Genomic DNA, 20,596 nt, shown 5'->3' on the forward strand with positions numbered 1-20,596 from the left:
TTGACCATCGGCCACAGTGCTCAGTGCTTGGCCTGGGAATGGAGCAGTTACATGACAGAAAATGTCCTATCTGTCCAGAGCTAACATTCCAATGGGGGTTATTTGAAATAGAAAAATATAGGAATTAAAAGAATAAAATACAGGAGGTAACTGAACTTTATTAGTGTTCTCCTTGTACTATAATTTGTAGAGAAAATCCAGAATATTGAATTCTAAGAAGTAACAGAGCTAGGGTTACAGTCAGTGCTAGAGTACTTGCCTGGCAATCACAAGCACTTGGTTCAATTCTCATTGCCAGAAAGGAAAAAGGAGAGAAGAGGGGAGAACAGAGAAGATGAAAGAAAGTACCGTGTCCCAGGACAGTGCAAAAGGGAACTCCAGGTTCCTCTTTGTGACTTTGCTGGTTCACATCACAAGTGTAGAGTCTTGTTTTCACACTGAAACACAGAACAGGGACCTCTGCAGTTTTAAGTTCTTGGACAGCACATGAGGGTTCCACTTCCCTCCTTCTCTGTGTGGAGGGAAGCCCGGGGCTGAATAATGCATTAGTCATATTACCCAGTGTTCCTTTTTGCTGGCAAGGGATGTGTGTACATATTGGGATAAGAGTCAGATGCTTCGAGCCTTTTCTCCCAAGGTCAAAGCAGACACATGGCCTGTAGGAGCAGACAGATGAACACCACAGTGCTAGGTAGCAGCAAGACTGCTTTTCTTAGAGGTGGCCGGCCTAGACTGCCTGTCAGAAAGCATGGAGCCCTGTATTACAAGCCTCACCTGATAGGCCAGCTCCTGATAGCCACACTTCTTAGTCCACTGCTCAGACCCACTTATGCTGCCTCAAAGCAAACAGCCTTGACCCTCTCTTCTCTTCCAGACCATCATTTTATGGGAGTAGAGGAAGAGGAAGCTTTCATGTTCTGATATAAGTACCTTCTTTTTCCACTATGCCGATGCGTATGGCAAACCCTCCCCCACCCCCCACCCCCCATGCCCCAAGGAAGCTTCTAAGTTCTTTATGGACTTGAGTGCTGAAAGCTGCGTCATCATGTATGAATCACCCCAGCATGGCCAGGTACGGACATAAACGTGACTCCTGTCTGGACTGGCCTATGCTGGACTGTTCTCAGCCTCATTTTTTTCACTTGGTTTTTCTCTCATGGGTTGTCCTGGCATTGGGAATCTGCTCTCTGTTATTGTTTTGTTATTTTAGGTTTTTTGAGACAGTGTTTCCCTGTGTAGCCTTGGCTGTCCTGGACTCCCTTTGTAGACTAGGCTGGCCTAGAATTCTCAACTATCCACCTGCCTCTTCCTCCGGAGTGCTGGGATTAAAGGTGTGTGTCACCATGCCTGGCAACAAGAGTTGATTTGAAGTTACATATAAGTATACAATAACAAATTAAGATTACTTATGTATAGATTTTTAATTAATAACCTTTTTGTTACAAGTTTTCAGAATAAGTTTTTTCATTTGGAATTGTATCTTTGCCCCCAACCATCCCCACATGGTCTTGCATATTATGAGAAAGAAACTTTACATTTTATCAGGAATTTTGAATATCCTTCACTTTGAATGAGGGAAATTTTTTCTAAGTAAGTAATGTAGTAGAAGTTTAAGAGCTAGACATCTGTGATTATACTTAGCCACCTTAATTTTTACCTAAATCTTTTTAGTATAAAAAATTGAAAATAACTTGAAATGTAATAGTAACAAATAAATTTACCATTTGTGTAAAAATGTTTTTTTGAAAGGGGTGTTAAACAATATCTGGTGCCCTTACACAGTACATACAAAGGCTTTCCCTTTTTATAGTTTGACATTAGCTTTTTTTTTTTCAAGACAGGTTTTCTCTATGTTATCGTGGACATCCTGGACTTGCTTTGTAGACCAGGCTGGCCTTGAACTCACAACAATCCACCTGCCTCTGCTTCCAAGTGCTAGGATTAAAGGCGTGCACCACCATGACCGGCAGTTTTCTTATCCTACATTGTTCTCAATTCCTTTGTCCATTTCCTTGCATTTCCATACTCATCATTTTTCTTGCACTTATCTTCATGACTCTTCGTCTTGAATGTTGGATATTATTTAAATTGCTCTTTTTAGGGGATACAGCTATGGTTGTGATTGGCGTTTAGTTAGTACTTTTTTTTTTTTTTTTTTTTTTTTTTTTTTTGTAAATAATTTGTTTTGTGAATGAGACCAAAAGAAATTGGAATTAGGGTGTTGGATGTCTTTTGCCCTGTTTTTTTTTTTTATCCTAGGAGGCTTGTATTCCAAGCTAACAAGTTAGGCTTCCTATCTTTTATATGAAGGGTTTGGAATTCACTATAGGGCTCAGATATTGGGGTGCAGCATCCTACTAGACCCAGTTCTAGTCTAGGCTGGCAGCAAGAATGCTGGGAGGCCTGCAGAGCAGAGCCAGGGCAGCCTGACAGTTGGAGCTGTGAAGGAGAGATAAACCTGTTTTTTATGATCCCAAGTGTGGGATCAGAACTGTCTTGTGAGAGAACAGGTGAGGTTAATCCACTAGAAGACCAACCATCTTGTGCAGGAGCTTGATTGTTGCCAGCTGAAAAGATCCAGTGCCATGATACTTTCCCATGTTGCTTTGTTAATTTTGAAGAACTACAACTCCCAGCATTCCAGGTAGCTAATCTGGTTCTTGGGCTGGTGATATTTGCAGGTCAATTTTGGGCTTTACAGTATGAGGGAGAAAACAGCCAAATGTATCTAGAAGGGTACAGACTGAGCCAGCTCGTGAGAGGAACAAGAGGGGAGGAGATGGGGGACAGAAAGAGAAGGGAGGAGAGACTAGGGTTTAGAGAGGAACCAGGCAGCCAGAAATCACCTCTCCAAAAATGTCTCCTTTAATATGTTAATCTCAGGTAGCCCTTTGTCCTTAGTCTCTTTGAGAGCCCAGCCTACTATGCATGCTATGAGAGCATGGTACTAGGCCACACTGTTATTATAGATAGAAAACTCACTATAGATCACAACAAAATTGGAATACACCTTTTGAGTGATTATGATTGCTGACTTAAATCAGAAAAATGTTTCCTTGGTTCAAGGAAATCACTGTGCCTGTGCACATGTGGCCAAACTCTTGTTTTTAAATTCATGGCTTGTTACACTGAGTTTTTTTCCATTGTAGATTTCTTGCAGGAGTGGGAATGTCTGGACTCTAGTCTCAGGGCTTTTTTTTCAGAGACCTCCTGTTGAAGTGGTGCAGCAGTCTGGATTCTGTGGGTCAGAATCCAGTTTTCTTGCAGTCTTCCTTCCTCAGGCTACCTGAGAAAATGTCTCTGCATGTGTGTAAACTGTGTGTGAGTGAGTCTCACATCTCATAGACTAAGTGAAATCCTCAGTGAAAAAGAGACATTTTTATGATATTTTGTCTTTCCTTCATGGTTTATCCTTTTGGCAGGTGTTAGCATTTTTCAGTTTTGTTCCAATAAAGTGCTTTGCATCTCTTTCCCATGGGCAGGTCTCCTCCTGCTCAGTCAGATCTGCTCACCTGTGAATGACAACTAAGAGCCCTAGATAGGACAGAGATTGCAGCAAAGGATCTAGGTATGTTAGACAGGTTGAGCATGGTGTGGGGTGGCTCTGAAGTGACAATAGAAACAGGACATGAAATTGATTTTGCAAGATTTTATTTCATTAATGATTCTGGAAATTTTTACTGAGAATAATGTTGGATATAGTTAGATATGAATTCCCCATTATAGGCAGTACAGTAAGCATTCAGTAGCTCCCTGTATTTGATTAGTTTCCAGTCTCTGAAATAACTGTTGCTCATTGAAAACAAAGTCTCTGACCCAGACTGAAAGCAGCACCTGGTCTTGGATGTGACCTGAGCGATCTGTGTGTGTAGCAAATGTCATAGTGGATTCCTTTTTAGGGCCTGTGACCTTTCTTATCATTTTCTTTGGTCAGGTTCCAAGTGTAATCTGTGTATTTTCCCCCTGTGCAATTACCCTCATATTGAACCAGAAAAGCTTGTTACTAAAAATATTCTTTCCAGTATGGCTCCAGTAGGCATGTCTGACAGATTTGGATTGTAGGACACAAGATCCAAAATAGGATGTGACCACTGATGACTCTGCCCTCCTCCTCAGTCTGCATAGCCATTTTTGACATTGTGAATGGTATTACTATGTAGTCCAAGATATCTGAAGACAGTGTGAGTGGTTTGATTGAGGTTTCTTCTTCTTCTTCTTCTTCTTCTTCTTCTTCTTCTTCTTCTTCTTCTTCTTCTTCTTCTTCTTCTTCTTCTTCTTCTTCTTCTTTCAAGACAGAATTTCTCTGTGTACCCTTCTCTGTCCTGGACTCGCTTTGTATACCTGGCTGGCCTCAAACTCACAGAGATCTACCTGCTTCTGCCTCTTAAGTGCTGGGATTAAAGGCATGCACCCCCACTGTTGGGCTGAGTTGTTGTTGCTGTTGTTTCTTTAAGGAGATCCATTTGATTTATGACTCTATTGTCCCCTTAAATTTTTCTCTGTCAGAGAACCATGTACTCACTGATGCACTGTGTTGAGTTAGTCCTGATTAGAGTGGAATTATTCCAGTTGTCCCTTTTTACAATGTTTGCTTTAGTTTTGTGTCTGTTTGTATTATTCTGAGATATGTTCCTTCTGTCCTCATATCTTGAGAGGTTTTATACTGAGAAAATGTCATATTTTACCATAGGGCTTTAATGTATCTATTGACATAGCCATTTTCCTTCTCTCACTGAGTTTACATATTTGGTGTCTTATATAGATTCGTTTGTAGGTGTTGAAACAGCCTTGTATTCTTGGCGTGAACTCAATTTTTCCATTTCTGTGTTATTTAGAGATGATCTCTGTGTCTGTGTAGATCCTGGCAACTGCTCTATGATTTTTAAAAAAATATATTTTTTTTATGTTTGTTTGTGCTCACCTGCTTTGTGCTCTGAGGTAAAGCCAGCTTTGCATGAGGGCTTTCTATTGCTCCTCTTCTTTTGTATTTTATGCAGTGCTCTCCTTTTGGCATTCGTATAAGGGTTGTCGATGGAAAGGGGAATTCCATGTTAATCTGTCCAGTCCTCAGACACTGTTGGCGGAAACTCTTACTGCCTCAGTCTCAGCAGCTGCTTGCTGTGTGTCGTAGCTGTATCGTGTAGGAGGCTGATTTAGCCACTTGTTTCTAGGAACTCATCATGTCTTCTTCAGTTGTGGTTTATGTGACTTTCCACAGCACTGCACAAGGTAACACTGAAGTCCTTGTCAAATCTTGCAGTGTCCCCATGTTAGCTCTACTTCTAATACATATAAATTAACTTTTCCAGTTTGAATTAGGTGAACGATGCTTTGTTAGTACTTTAGTCCCTGAACCGAAACAGTTCTGTTATGTTGAATCATTGTGATTGTCTTTCCTGAGCTGTCACTCCTCGTATGCTCTAAGAAAGCGTCCTTGGTGCTCCATCATTTCTGACTCACTATTCATTTATTTAAGAGTCCACAGTAGCTACTTAAGGAACCATTAAAGGTCAGCAGATGTGACTCAGCAGTTAAGGGCAGTGGTTGTTCTTGCAGTTTCCAGGTTTAGTTTCTTGTGTCTGTCTGGGGACTTGACATCTTTCCAGAACTCAAATTCCATAGGGCTTGTTACTCTTTTGATCTCTTTCAGTTGTCTTATTGTTCTAGCTAGAACTTCAAATAAAATATTGAATAGATGTGGGGAGAATGGACGGCCTTGTCTTGTTCCTGATTTTAGTGGAATTGTTTTGAGTTTCTCCCCATTTAATTTGATCTTGGCTATAGGCTCGCTGCAGAGTGCCTTTATTATGTTTAGGTATGTGTTGGAGGTGGGTCTGGTGTATTTTGATGCTAATTATTGCTTGCCAGCTTGTTTCTTGCCTAAGAGCCTAACCTGTTTGACCAATAAAAGGCCATCATCCCTGGGCAGGGCAAATGGGATGGGTGTGGCTAAGGTTCCTGGGCTTTTGGGAAACACAGAAAATATTGGGAGGAAGAGAGGAGAGGTGGAAGAAAGCAGCGCCATGGGTTGGGTGAAGGAGAAGCACATGGCCAGTGTGGATGGAGATTTGGTCCAGATGCTGAAATTAGCAAGTATTTGGTATTATGGGTGGGAGGTAACTTGATAGAAATTATTAGAAGCAGATGGCATAAGAAGTAGTTTAGGAGCCGGGCGTGGTGGTGCACGCCTTTAATCCTAGCACTCGGGAGGCAGAGGCAGGAGGATCGCTGTGAGTTTGAGGCCAGACTGGTCTACAAAGTGAGTCCAGGATGGCCAAGGCTACACAGAGGAAACCCTGTCTTGAAAAACCAAAAAAAAAAAAAAAAAAAAAAAAAGAAGTAGTTTAGGGATTTAATATCTGTCCTGCCCAAGGTTAACTAAGGCTATTTTAAAATATAACAGGTGTCTGTGTCTTGACCAATTGCTAGCGGGTTAGAAAACACCACCATAATGATAATTATAAGCCTAATAATAACATTATTAGGCTATACTGATAAATTAACCACAACAGGTATGTCCCTTGTATCCCTAATCTCTCCAAGACTGTTGTCATGAATTGGTGTTGGATTTTGTCAAAGGCTTGGTAGGTGGCAAATGAGATTGTCCTGTGTGTTTTTCTTTTTTTTCTGTCAGTTTATTTATATGGTGGGTTACATTTACTGATTTTTGTATGTTGAACCATCCCTGCATCTCTGGGACAAAGCCTACTTGAACATTGTATGTAATCTTTTTTATCTGTTTTTGACATTTTATTGAGTATTTTTGGATCTATGTCCATGATGGAAATTGGTCAGCAGTGCTCTTTCTTTGTTGAGTATTTATGTGCTTTGGGTATCAAGGTAACTTTGGCTTTTTAAAATGAATTGGGTAATAATCCTTTTGTTTCTGTTTTGTAGAATAGGTTGAGCAGTATTGGTGTTAAGTCTTCTTTGAATGTCTGGTTGATTTCTCCATTAAAAACATCCAGTTCTTGGTTTTATTGTTGTTGTTGTTGTTGAGAGTCTTGTAAAGAATTTTTCTGTTTCACTAGGGTTATAGTTCTATTTAAGTTGTTTACTTGATCTTGATTTAACTTTGGTAATAGTTGCCTATCAATTAAATTATCCATTTCTTTTAGATTTTCCAATTTTTTGGAGTCCAGGTTTTTAAAGTGTGTCCTTAACTATTCTCAGGATTTCCTCATTGTCTGCTTGTATGTCCTTTTTGTTTCCAATTATTAAAATTTGCATATTCTATTTTGGTTATTTGCAATGATTCAACTCTGTTTCATTGATTCTTTGTTGTTTTTGTTTGTTTGTTTTCTGGTCCAACGTTGTTTAGTTTATTCAGGGTTGCGGCGTCTGCCTGACTCCTGAACGGAAGCTACACCTTGATCCTGGGAGTTTCTTGCTGGGGCAGTGGGTGCTTGTGTCTGCCATGCCACAGGCTCACACTTCATAGAGCATCACGGGGAAATCCACATGGATTCGGGCCGGGGGGGGGGGGGGGGCGGATCCAGCCTCACTATGCCCTGAGGAATCAGGTTCTTATGTATCTGTCCATTCTTGGTGACAGTTGTCTCCTCATAGAACTCGTGCCCCAGATCCCCATCTTTATCATAGAACATGGAGCCTCGGCGTGTGAGTGAGAAGGAAGGCAACCCTCGGGCTCAAGACTGCACCACAGATTGCTCAGCGCCCGCCGCCTGGCCACCCAGGTAGCAGAGGCAAAGGGCCAGAAGCCCCAAGCTTTGGAGCCTCTGCTGCCCCTGTCAGCCCCATGGGAGCTTGGAGGCTACTGGGCTCTCACAGTGCGGTGGGCATGACCATGCCCTGCCCCGTCTCAGGTTCTGCCGCTGCTCCTTGATTCTTTGTATTCTTCTCTTTGGTATCTATTTACTTGATTTTGAGTGTGTTATGAGTTATTTTAGCTTTTGTTACTTTGGGACCTCTTTGTGGAGAAACAGTGTTAGTTGTCTTTTCTTGATCCTAAAGGTTTGCCTCTCATTTATTGGCAAGTCTGTGTTTTCCAGTTGTAATCATCAATGTTTGGGTTTTTGTTACTTAAATGATTGACATGGTTTTCTTTTTTTTTTTTAATATTTATTTATTTATTTATCGTGTATACAGTGTTCTGCCTGCGGGCCAGAAGAGGGCACCAGCTCTCATTATAGATGGTTGTGAGCCACCATGTGGTTGCTGGGAATTGAACTCAGGACCTTTGGAAGAGCAGACAGTGTTCTTAACCTCTGAGCCATCTCTCCAGCCCAGATTTGGGGCTTTTCAAACTTTCTCACATATTAATGTCTCTGTGTCCTAATTAGCTTCAGCTCTCAACATTTCAGACCCCAGTCATGTGAGGGAGCCTCATTTGAGGGCATGCTCTCATTAGAATGTCTGGTTACTATGTCTGTGAGAGATTGTGTGACTGATGATTACCACCTGAGATGCTTTTTGATTAGAGCATGGAGCAAGTTAAAACAAAAAAATGGTACACAAAAAGTGATTTTGCTGTTGCACAGATCCTGGGAAGTTCTCTTTGGGAAGAATGTGGAAAATATCAGAAATTGAGCCTAATTGGCTGTTCCTGTAGTACCTGGAAGGTCAGAGTGTTTTGAGTAGTTCAGACAGAGGAAGTTAAGGTCATAGGGATTCAGCAGAAAATAGCCCCTGGGAAAAATTTAGCTAGAGAACATTTGTATGATATTTCCCAAACTGTTTCTTATTCTGCTCATGTCCTGAGACAGAATTGAAAATCAGTGGACTGATTCTTAGATGGAATATTGAAACTTTTGAATGGTTAATACCTGTGACTCACTCAGGACTACATTAAAAAAAAAAAAAAAAAAAAAAAAAAGCAAAATGTGCACCAGAAGTAAATACAAAATCTGCGGTTTGTAGACAAAAACAGCACTATGCAGTTTCAGATTGCAGTCAGATGCTGCAACAGAGACAGGACTTTTCAAGGAGAAAAGAAAGAGGGCCCTTGATCTGGGTAGGAAGCCTAACAAGGTGCCTTAACAGCAATAATTCCTTTTCCTGCTAAGCCTTAAATTAATGGAAAGAGTATGCAAAGTGATTCCTAGTCCCACGATGAAACTTCATATAAAACCTGCTGCTACTGTGGTCCAAGCATAGCAAGGTCCATCCCAACATAGAAGCCAATCTTGACAGGATTGCCTTATTGTGCTGGTTCTGGAAACAAAGATGGCAAAATGCAAAGATTCTTCCTCTGTGGTTTCAGTTCAGCAATGTCCCAGCTATTTAGGTTTGGCACCTTCATAGTCCCAGTGAGGAGACTCTAAGAGTTCATTGCATTGAAACTGTGAGGATGAAGCCTAAATTGCATTTTGAGACCACAAACAAGATGTTGAGACACTTAAGCCATTGAGAAATCTGCATGGAGAGATGCAGATAGGGAGTGGAAGTAACCAAACTGAGGGATGTATGAAAAGGTACAGGAATAGGGCCATCTAAGCCCTTTGACGTGAAGATCCATGTGTGTGAGACAGAGCTGCAGGATTTGGTGTTTGCCCTGCTGAGTTTCTTGCCTTGGTCTAATCTTCCCTCACTGTGTACACATTCCTGTTTATTGGAATGAGAAGGAGTATTCTGTGCCATTGTATGTTGGAAAGAGAGAACTTGTGTAATGATTTTATAAGATGTGTCAATCAAGAGATTGTCATAATTGTCAGAAGCGACTTTGGACATTAGAATAGTGTAGAGGCTGTTGCTTTGGACATTTGAACAGTGTAGAGGTTGTAGCTTTGGGCATTTGAACAGTGAACATGCTATTCCAGATTATTAGGATCATTACAATTAGATTAAATTCATTTGCATCATAGGATGACCATAAGCCTACAGTGACCAGGGTGAGAATGCAGTTGTTTGAGTCAAAAAGCTCCTAAATTAGAGGCTGTCTTTGAACACTTGTCTGGCCTTTGTGATTTTCTTTGGGGAGCTTATGGTTGTTTTTGTAGTAGGAGCCTTTCTAGATTCTCTTGGTGTATTGTGTACAGTTTAGTCTTGTTCATTCAAATGCTGATTTCTCTACCCCACTATCTAGTTTGCATTGTGATGTCTATTTCAAGTATCTCTGGTGTCAAGTTTGTGTTGACATGTCCATTTGTTCTCTTTATTGCCTATAAAAGTCAACTAGCCAGTGCTGAGCAATAACAGAGACTAGGGTGGGACATCCTGGTCCAGTGAGGGGAGGAGAAAGACCAGGAAGGAAAGGAAGGATGCTTGTGGCGGGGCCCAGGAAACACTAGGAGAAATGAACGGCACCATGTAGGTGAGTAAAAAGCAATTATAATGTGGGAAATCTGAATGGCAGGAAGCTATACTAGCTTGGAGGCTTATTATTATGCTCTCTGCTAATTAAACAGATCCTAGTCTCTCTGTGTGGTGTTTCGTTTAAGGAATAAGCACTGATTATATTAAAAGTATAAATATTAATAACCATTCAACAAGATTCCTTATTGGGGATGAAATTTGGTTGTCTGTAGACTCAATCCATTTCCTGTTCTTTGTGTCTACTGTGTTGTGGTTGAAACTGATCGGTCAACTTCCTTCTCATGCTGTCATGCCTGCATCAGTATAGACTCTATCCCTAAATCACATAAGATACAGTAGAAGCTATTGCTACCCAATGCTAAGCTAATTTGCTGTTCTGCTGTTTTTATATTTTTAAATTTGTTGTTTTTGTTTCTGTTTTTGGAAACAAAATTTCTCTGTATAGTCCTAGTTTTCCTGAAAGTAAGTATATAGACCAGACAGGCATCAAACTTAGAGACCCACCTGACTCTGGCTCCAGAGTGCTGGGATTAGATGTGGGCCAACATTTCTGGCTGTTTTTTTAATTTTTAATTAAAAAAAATATTTATTATTTATCATTATGTATACAGTGCTCTTCCTTCATATACATCTACAGGCCAGAAGAGGGCATCTGATTACATTATAGATGGTTTTGAGCCATGTGGTTGCTGGGAATTGAACTCAGGACTCCTGGAAGAGCAGTCAGTGCTCTTAACCTCTGAGCCATCTCCCTAGCTCCCTGTTCTTTTTTGTTTGTTTGTTTTTTAAAATAAAGTTAGCAGAAGTTATTGGAATGTAGGTTTTTGTACAAGGAAGCATATGCTGTTGTGCTGATCTTCATCTACATCTTGAATTTTGAAATTTGGCTGAGAGTGTATTCTGCTTTTTTAGGATGGCATGTATTCATGATATTAATATGACCTGAGGTTTCTGAGTCATTGGATTGCACGTGTGTGACATTCTTCCTACATGTGTTTGCTCTGAATTGTTTGAATGAATGTGAGTATTTTTCCTATATGCGTGAACATGTATATCATGTGTGCATCCTCTTAACTGCTGTCAGAACTCCTGAACTTGGAATAATGAATAGTTGTGAGCCCCATGTAAATAATGACAATTGACCTCAATTATTTTTTCCTTCATTTTTCTTTTTCTTAATTTATTTTTTTATTATTATTTTTGGTTTTTCAAGACAGTATTTCTTTGTGTAGCCTTGGCTGTCATGGACTCACTTTGTAGACTGGGCTGGCTTTGAACTCATAGTGATTTGCCTGCCTCTGGCTCCCAAGTGCTGGGATTAAAGGCATGCACCACCAATGCCCAGCTTACCTCAATTATTTTCAATACCTGCAAGAGCTTTTAACTGGTGAGCCATCTCTCCTGCCCTATTTTGTTTATTTATATTGCTATTTATATTTATTACATTTATATTGCTATTAATTCCTTCTGTTCATTTATAAATGTTTAAACATGCATTCCTTTTTATTAAAATCTTACTATTGTTACAGTGTAAACTGGGTGCCTCAGGGTTAAGGAAGATGAATATCAAACAGGAGTGAATGCATAATTCTTTGTAGGAACTTCAGTAACGACCTCGGAGTTCTTTCTGTCTTTTTTTTTTTTTTTTTTTTTTTTTTTTTGATTGATTTTTTTTGAAGAGAGTCAGGATCTTAATATGTACGTCATGGCATAGAACAGGCTGGCACCTGCCTCTGCCTCCTGAGTGCAGGGATTAAAGGCATGAGCAAGTACACCCAGCTTGCCCACCATTTCTGTAGTTAGTAATTGTTCCTACAATTTCTCTGATGTGTGGTCTGTGTGCTTCTCTCTCTCTGTCTGTTAATTGGCATTTCTCCTGCAAGGCTATTTCCTGTTCAAAGGGCACAGAAATGACAAATGCCAAGAGCTATTCAGGATTGGCAGAAGCAAGCCTGTGAGCCTCTGGAGGCAGCCCACTCATTTTTCACAGCTGTATCCTGGGTTTAGGAAAAGCCTAAGTGATTTTGCCTCAAAACTGCTTCCTGTTGCTACACTGTCTTTCCATGCTTCTGTCTTGTGTCTGCATAATGCATTATGCAGATTTCCTGCATAATCTTATGAAGGTGATTATATTGTTCCTGATAGTGATTTCTGAATAGATTCAAGTAACTTCTAGCCCTCCTACAAATTAGCAAAAAACTGCTAGGAGTTCTGCGAACCACATGAGTTATACCAGAAAGAAAAGCAAGATTGAAACAAATTAATGATCAAGGGAATGCATTCATTCTAGGTTTAGTCCAGGCTGAGTTCTAGGTGTTTACCACAATAAGAAAGACCATATGAATATAAAAATAAAGAACAAATGGTTTTCTATACAAGACAGGACAGACACCTGTTTTTTGATGACAACCTTGACACCAAAAACTCTTGTTTGGAACACATAATGTACATAGGAAATAAGAAAAAGATGACGCTTCTGCTTGGAACTCAGTGAGCTTATAGATAAAACTACTATTTAAACTTTAATGAGCAAAAAATGTTCAGTTAGATATAGTTCTAATGAAATAACTTAAAATCAATAGTCCTACTTTCATTCCCCTTCTGTGTTATGATTGTGTAGGGGAGATAAAAACCTAGGACAAGAATAAAAGAGAGAGGGGCTTGCTGGAGCCTGTCCTACCCATTTACTGTGTGTCTGTGTATATATGTGAATAGATATGTGTATGCATGTTTAAATGTCTACATGTTGCATGTGTGTGTGTGTGTAAAGTTGGGAACTCCCTTGTGTGTATGAACGTGTACCTGTCTGCTTGTCTCATTGCTTACGTGAGCTGATATAGTGGAAGAGCCACAGCCAGGGTCAGGGTTCCCTGAGGATGGCCTGGATTTGCTGCATTCTTCGCAAAAGAGACTGCTACAATCAACGCCATCACCGCAGGAAAGCTTGTGGGAATCTGCTTTTCAAAGCCCATGTTTATTTTACTTGTATGAGTGTATGTGTAAAGTCTTTTTTTCTTCTTCCCCCCCCCCCTTGTCTAGCTGGCCACAAGAAAACCAGCCCAGAACTGTTCCTTGGTCTTTTTCAGGTCTCTAGCGTCCAGCAGCCACTGTTGGACGCCCAAGGCAGCCACTGAGCCTAAAAGCAGACTCAGGTTTTTCTTTTACAGCCTCCTGCTGTTTGCACAGGAAACTGTCACAGCCTCAGCTGTTAAACAGTGGACTCCTTAGCCAAGGAGCGGCTTTGGCAGCAGAAGAGCCAGAAAAACCAAATAGCTCAATTGATAAAGCACCAGATGGTTCTTTGGAATCTGCCAACACTGTGTCCTGTGCAAATACTAACGTGTGTGTCAAGGCTGGCCCTTGATGGAGATGAACCTCATTATTCAGTTTCCTTCTAAAATGACTTGGTGGTTACAGTAGAACTTTTGTGTCTGGAAATGAGTGGAGGAAGCACCAGAGTCACATGACTATGTTGTCAATGGCGCAGACATGTACAGTGATGTCAGTACCCTGCTTTCTGCGTACACATGTACAGCACACTTTAGGATGCAGTGACCTATGATGATGTGCATGTGAACTTCACTTGGGAAGAGTGGGCTTTGCTGGATCCTTCCCAGAAGAGTCTCTACAAGGATGTGATGCTGGAGCCCTACACGAACCAAGCTGACATAGGTAGGACTGAATTATGTTTTGCTTTTTAAAGTCAGGGGACAAATGTTTCTCTGTTACTGATGTTCTTCTGAATTTTCAATTGAGAATGAGGAAGAATGAGGCGAATAAATCAGGCATGGTTCTTAGAGACTCTGGGTATAATAACTTCAATTTTCCTAATTTCCAATAATATATAATATATTTCTGATACTATATTTTAAGCTACAATTTGGGAGACCATAATATTGAAGAACGTTGTCAAGTTCTAGAAGACATGGAGGGTAATTTCCATGTGCAAGCTGATTCATGTCTTGCAGAAGAAATTTTAATGTGCCCGGCAAGTTTTAAAGAAAAGCAACAGTGTTAAAAAACGAAAAAACCGACCCCCCCCCCTCTTTGCCCTGTCTTTGTGGGTCAGGGGGCCCAGGGTAGGGTGGCAGGTTGCAGTGACCCCCCCTCCCCCCCATGAACCAGCCGTGGGAGGGGTTTGAACCCCGGAAATGGTGTGGAGCCCTGGATCTTTCCCTGGACGGCTATACAGTTGGAGCTGGGAAGGGGCCAGTTAAGGGTAGGGGGGCTTTGGGGAGAGGTGGGGGTGGGGAGCTGAGACTCGTACCGGGACTGAGTGTGGCCTGGGCAGAATCTGCGCACCCTGTGCCCAAGGAGCCCCCCGTTGGCCTGGAGTGGCTGAGTGACTGAGCCCCCCAGAGCAGGACCTTCCCTTGGAAGGGCCTTGCAGCAGCCGGTGGGAGGGCCTGGCCTCCGCGCTCCCGACCTCCATTCGCTGTTGTCCCGCCCTCCTCAGGAGGCTTGGACCGAGGCTTTCCCGCCCTGCGGCGCCACTGGCCGCGGACCAGCCAGGGAGATGGCTCCCGGGACACGTGAGAGCCTGAGGCTTCGGTGGTGTTGACACCCCCAATGTCGTCGCGCAGCCAGGGCCCTGGGCCTGGAGCGCACCAACGCGGAACCTGCTGCCGCCGCTGCCAGGCCTGTGTGCTATCTGAGTGCGGGGACTGCTATTTCTGAGGAGACATGAAGAAGCCAGGGGCGTCGGCGGAGCAGGCGCATGAAGCAGTTTTTCCAGCTTCGGCAGTGCGCTGCGCCCATGCTCGATGCGTGTGCGAACTGAGTACGTGGACTGCCATTTCTGAGGAGACATGAGGAAGCTTGATACGTCGGCGGGGCGGGCGCATGAAGCGGTCGTGCCTGCTTCGGCAGTGCGCTGTGCCCATACTCCCACACACAGCTGTGTGCGTGTGTGTGAAGTGAGTGCAGGGTCTGCCATTTCTGAGGAGACATGAAGAAACTGGAGGCATCGGCAGGGTGGGCGCATGAAGCAGTCCTGCCTGCTTTGGCAGTGCGCTGCGCCCGTGCTCCCACACACAGCTGTGTGCCTTCTGTGTGAGGAAGCTGGGAAGGAGGAAGCTGGGAAGGAGGAAGGTGGATGAAGAGAAGTTTGGTTTGAGCCTCATGGAGTGTACAGTCTGCAACGAGATCATCCACCCTGGCTGCCTGAAGATGGGAAAGGCTGAGGGTACTATCAATTCAGAGATCCCCAGCTGCTGTGAGTGCCCCCAAGGTACCCAGGAAGGATGGACAAGGATGTAGGTGAGGGTCTAGGGTGCCGTAGGGTTGACAGTGGTGAGGGGGTGGATGGAAGCTGACAGAGGAGCCACCACCTCCACCTCTGCCCAGAAGAAAGGGACCCTTACCTGCTGTCCCTCCCCCTGACGATGTGTCTGGGACCCCAAACGGAAGGAGTGGGAGGCAGGGAATGAGACCCCTACCCCAGGGAAAAAGGTGAAAGGAGGCCAAGCGAGGCACTTGAAGAAGGTGGGTGAAGATGCCTGCCTCCTCCTGGGAGCAGACCCAGGCAGCCCTGGCCTTCTGCCCCCCCCCCCCCCCCCCAGGGTTCTGAATCCCAGCCAGGCATTCTCATCCTGTCACCCTGGGCTTTCTCCCGGGAACTGTGAGAAACCCAAGCCACCTATAGCTTCTGCTGAGGGCCCGGCAGTGCCATCCCCATCACCACAGAGGGAGAAACTCCAGCCTTTCAAGCGTATATGCCAGCTGCTGGAGCGGGTGCCTGATACCTCTTCTTCCTCCTAGGACTCAGACACAGACTCAGACTCCTAGGGCACATCGCTTAGTGAGGACAAAGCTCCTGGGGAGGCCTGGAGTGGCCTTCAGCCAGCCTGGGGCAGCTCTGCTGAGAAGGAAAACCATGGGGTAGCGGTGGGCTAAATGCCCTGGCAGTGGGAGACCACTGTTCTATTGGCCTCTGGGCCCTGCCCCATCACCATAGCCTCCACAGTTATGTGCCCCCACCCCCAAGCCCTGAGCCTGACAATCTGCCTTTCTTTGCCTGCTGCCTCGGGCTGCATGGCTATATTGTCTTCCAGCACCTTGGGCTCCAAGAGTTATGTTTCTGCATGAGTCTGCAGGACTTTGAGCTGCTGGTGCTACAAGTGTCTGTGGCCTCGGATGGAGCTAAGCCGGAGGAAGTCCATGACCCCACCCATGCTTAATTGGGTGGTTTGCCGCCAGCCATGTGCTCTGGACCTCAGCTGGACAGGTGTTTCCACAAAAAGCAGCTCATGTGTTTTCTGAACCGACTGCAAGGCTTGCAGGAGTTGATGCTTTCTGGGTGCTCCTGGCTCTCCATCTCTGCCCTGAGCTCCACCCCACTGCCCACACCGCAGCTCTTGGACCTCCACTGGATTAAGGATGTTAAAGACTCCCAGTTCCTGGGCCTCTTGCCCTCATTTCACCCCCTAATGTGAGGCCAGGTTATTTTCTTCATGACTTGACAGTCTACCCAGAGACTTGAGCCAGCCTTCCCCTTTCCCACCTACACTGGTGTCTTTGGGGATCTTTGCCTCCCATCTCTGCCTTCCACCTGCTTTGTTCTCCATCCCCTTGTGGGCGTGGTCAAGAGGTACAGGGGAGGTGCTGAGCCAAAGGGATGGTGGGGTGGTGAAGGTGCAATTTTTTAGTAGAGAAGAGTGAGGGAACAGGATACTGGGCGCCACGGGGCTGTGGGAGGTGATGGATGGGTGCGGGGAGGGCAGAGAGCAGACCAACAAGGGTTCATGGAACAAAGGCCACTGGGGTGTGATGGGGGTCCAAAAAGGGGAAACCAGAGGAGCAGTTGGGGATCCAGGAGTCAGATAGGGGGCTCTACAAACCAGGAACTGCCAGGACTGGGGTCTGGGAGAGGAGCAGATGTGGGACTCGTTCCCTCTCTGTGGGGTTACCCCTCTCCCTTCCCTCTGTCCAGATTTCAGTTCTTTCCCTGACCCTGACTCCTTGAACGTCACTGAAAATGGCAGCTATTACAAGGAGTTGGGGCCACGGGTCAACCTGCTGTTCAGCTCATGGCTCAGGGGAGTGGTGAGGGGTAGCCCAGACCCCTGCCTGGCTCTCTACACAATACTTGAACATTCGTCTGTACTGAACCAGGGGAATCTCTGATCTGGCGGGCTGTGATGTGAGGGGACCAGCTTTACCTAAACTGGGCTAATGGGCACTCCATTTGGACTGTCCCACCCCCCCCCCCCAGCTCTCTTTCATTACTATCTCTAACAGCTTCACCACTCTGACCTGATGGGGGATGTCAGCTTAAAAATGGGCAAGATGGGACTCCTCCAGCTTGGCTCATCCCATTCTGTCATGTCATGGAAACTTGTGTCCCATTTGCCCAGGGAACTGCCACTCCTGCTTGCCATGGAAATAGCAGTCAATGGACCCTTCTGGAAATCAGCGCTAAGACTGGAAACAGTCCCTCTTAGTTGCTGTGGGAACTTAGTTAACATACTCTTGGCAGGTCCCCCCTCCCCTCTCCCCACCCCTTTCCTTCTTCCAGTGTGAGTGTGGGGTTTCAAGAGCCTGAGGGAGGAGTTGGGTCCAGGTCCCACTCAATTTAGGCCAGGGGGAACTGGATTGTACCACATGGGTGTAGGGAAGGGGAATCTATCTATCCACATACCTGAGGTTACCAGAAGGTGTGTAGGTTGGGGGTGGGTCCTGGGCAGACCAAAGGCAGATGGGAGGGGTGGGCCTGGGGTTGGAGAAAGGCCTGACCTTGGGGGTGCTTGAGGGAGGGAATAAAGTAACCCAGCAAGGGGCAAGTGTGGGACCTAGCCGGTCTGGACCCCTAAACCCCCAAGTCTGTACAATACGGTTTGTTATAAAACTCAGAATATTCAAAAAACAAACAAGCAAACAAAAAACCAAAAAACAAATGAACAAAAACACATGGCAAAAAACAAAACCCACTGCTTTAAGTTCGGTGATGATTATTACATTCTCACAAAACCACACACCTCAAGTTCAGGAATCTGGTTCCTGTTCTTTTTTTTTTTTTCTCTCTCCTCAATTTATTTATTTATTATGTATACAGTGCTCTGCCTGCATGTATGTCTGCAAACCAGAAGAGGGCACCAGATCACATTATAGATGGCTGTGAGCCACCATGTGGTTGCTGGGAATTGAACTCAGGACCTCTGGAAGAGCTGACAGTGTTCTTAACCTCTGAGCCATCTCTCCAGCCCTGATTTGTGTTCTTAAGACATTCATCTAAGAACTGAAACAAGGAAACAGTGACTTAACAGATGTCACTATTTCAATCGTAGCCCGATTAGAGCTGTGCTGTAAAACTGCCAGTCGTTTTAGTTTCATACTAGGATATTGCAAAAGGAATACACATTGAATATGTGATCAGTATGTGTGCAAAATCTTCTTTAAGCAAAAAGTCCACAGCATTGCTAGTGTTAGGCATAGACTTGTAGTCCTGCTGCTAAGATCAGTGAGAGGGCAGTTTATGGTAATCATGAATGGTGTTGTGGAGAAACCCTAATCTCATACCATGTCTATGAGGAGCAAGAATCAAACAGAACACAATGTGGAAACCTGTCATTTTTTATTCTTAGTGGGTGTATCCTATGTCACAATGGATACAAACCATGTGAGCATAGGGATATTGAAAGAAGCAACATACCTCTCTCCAGAACAATGAGAAGATATGTAGGAGTTCCCAGTTTGATTAGACTTTATGAATATGATACAAGTTTACAATTAATTGGTTTTCCACCATCATTGTGAACCTCCACAAACTCACACTGCAGAAAATCTCTGAGTACTAAGAATGTGAAAAATCTGTTTGTCCTGGTTCAGTTTTCAAATGTGGTATGACTCACAGTATAGAAAAATTTTTGAATGCCGTCAGTGTGGTAAAGCTCTGAGTTCTTCCAGTTCTCTTCAAATATATGAAAAACATCATATAGAAAAATGATGCTATAAATGTGAGCCATGTAATAAATGCTCTCACTACCATAGGTATCTTCAGAGACTCAACACATAGAGAAGGGGAACACCACAAATGTAAACAAAGTGATTAAACCTTATGATCTGGTTCCTCTTTACCATTAGACCCAATTGTAAAATTAATTAACAGAGAAAATTAATTCAGTGTAGTGAATGTGGGAAAGCTTTCACATGCTCTAATTATCTTTGCAGGCATGAAAGAAGTCACATGGGAGAGAAACACTCTGAATATTCTCAATGTGGTAAAGCCTTTGCACATCAGAGCCATCCTCAAAGGTATGAAATAATTCACTGTGGAGAGACACTCTAAAGGTATTTAATATGGTGAAACCTTTGCATATCACAGTAGTTTCCAATATCATAAAAGAACACATACTGGGGAGAAACCCTATGAATTTAATGAGTATAGTAAAGCCTTCATATGTCCCAGTCATCTTCGAAGGCATGAAAAGTTCATACTGGAGAGAAAGCCTGTGAGTGTATTTAATAAGGTGAGCCTCTGTACATTTCTGCTAAGCCAGCTTGAACAGTACAGGGTAAATTGAGGCAGGACATAGAGTTGGTGACTGATCACTCACCAGACGTTTCTCTGATGGAATCTGGCTTGATTTACTGGATCCTGTTCTCCCTTTGGCCAGCAGCTGGGGTCCAGTATTGCTTGTCCCTAGCAAAGAAGAAAAATAAAAAAGGAGGGAATATTCACACACACACACACACACACACAGACACACACACACGGTAGATGAAGCAAGGCACATTCCAACAACTTTATTTTTTCTTATAGCTTACATATCCTAACAAACAACTTCCAAGCATTATAAAGTGATTACATTCTATTTTTCTTTTAGTGATTGGCCATGTAAAAACAGTATATACCCCAATATTTTTACACGAAAACCTTTTTCACATTGCAGGTGAGGAAAACAAATTATTCCCAAGAACCTACATATATTCACAACTAAGCAGCGTGTTATAGATCAACAAAGTGAAAGCAAGCAAGATAATTTTTTAGCCAGTTGCTGCTTTTCACTGACAGACTGCAATTTGTGATTACAAAGAAAGGATCAATTATCTTAAAAAGTAATCTTTTTATTAACTTATTTATTTTTATTTCAATATGTATTGCTGTTTTGCCTGCATATATGTCTGTGTGTGAGGGTGTTCAGATCTTGGAGTTACAGACAGTTGTGAGCTGACATGTGGGTGCTGGAGGGGAATCGAACCAGGGTCCTCTGGAAGAGGCAATCACTGCTCTTAGCCCCTGAGCTATGTGGTAGAACTGCCATCATTATAGTTTCATACCAATAATGAAACTATATAAGAAAACCAGTCTACACATATTTAA

At 43.4% G+C, this 20,596-nt stretch overlaps 2 pseudogenes; one reads left to right on the forward strand and one right to left on the reverse strand.

Annotated features, from left to right (window-relative positions):
- Positions 1 to 7,357: 7,357 nt before the first annotated feature.
- On the reverse strand, positions 7,358 to 13,205 carry LOC127188499 (tumor suppressor candidate 2-like; annotated as a pseudogene).
- Positions 13,206 to 14,835: 1,630 nt separating this feature from the next.
- On the forward strand, positions 14,836 to 20,165 carry LOC127188500 (F-box/LRR-repeat protein 19-like; annotated as a pseudogene).
- Positions 20,166 to 20,596: the final 431 nt, after the last annotated feature.

Source organism: Acomys russatus, chromosome 4 (genome assembly GCF_903995435.1).
Source record: "Acomys russatus chromosome 4, mAcoRus1.1, whole genome shotgun sequence".
NCBI lineage: Eukaryota > Metazoa > Chordata > Mammalia > Rodentia > Muridae > Acomys > Acomys russatus.